A 693-nucleotide genomic window follows, 5' to 3' on the forward strand; every position below is an offset into this window, starting at 1 on the left:
GAGGGGAGGGGAGGGGAGAGGAGGGGAGGGGAGGGGAGAGGAGGGGAGGGGAGGAGAGGGGAGGAGAGGGGAGGGGAAGGGAGGGGTGATGCAGCGGTGGAGGTGGCACAGTGCCCAGCCACTGACAGCCCCCTCCCTTTCTCTTTCCCCTCCCCCACTCCTGCCTCTCTCCGGCTCTGGGTCGGCCACGCCGGACCCTCTCTCCCCGGCGCTGCGCTGGGTCGGACGCCAGGTCTGCGCGCCGCGGCTGAGCGCCCACTTGCCTTGCAGAAAGAGCCGAGGAGGGACCGGCGGAGGCGACAGCGGGAGGGCTGGGCGGGAGGCGGAGGAGGTGGCAGTCGGGAGCCAAACCAGAAGGAAACTGAGAGGCAGAAGCTCACGGCTCCGAGGCGCACACTCTCTTGGCCAGGGATGGGTCCCGGGGCGGCCCAGCCCCTGACCGGCCCGCCGGGCAGAGACTGAATTGCGGGTCCCCATCGGTCCAGTGTATAACCAGAGAGAGGGAAGCACGGACCGATCGCCAGTAGCCTCCCGGCGGGACCTCGCGTTCTGCGCACCCCGAGCAGCGCCCCCAGCCGGAGCCGCGCCGGGCAAGCCGGCGAGGGAGCGGGGCTGATTGGCGGCCGCCGGCGGCCGGGGGAGGGAGCGCCGCGCGGGGCCATGGCAGGCTCGGAGGCGTCCTAGCCCGAGCCC

This window comes from Monodon monoceros, unplaced genomic scaffold, assembly GCF_005190385.1.
Source record: "Monodon monoceros isolate NGI ecotype Baffin Bay Population unplaced genomic scaffold, NGI_Narwhal_1 Super_Scaffold_10, whole genome shotgun sequence".
Classification (NCBI taxonomy): Eukaryota; Metazoa; Chordata; class Mammalia; order Artiodactyla; family Monodontidae; genus Monodon; species Monodon monoceros.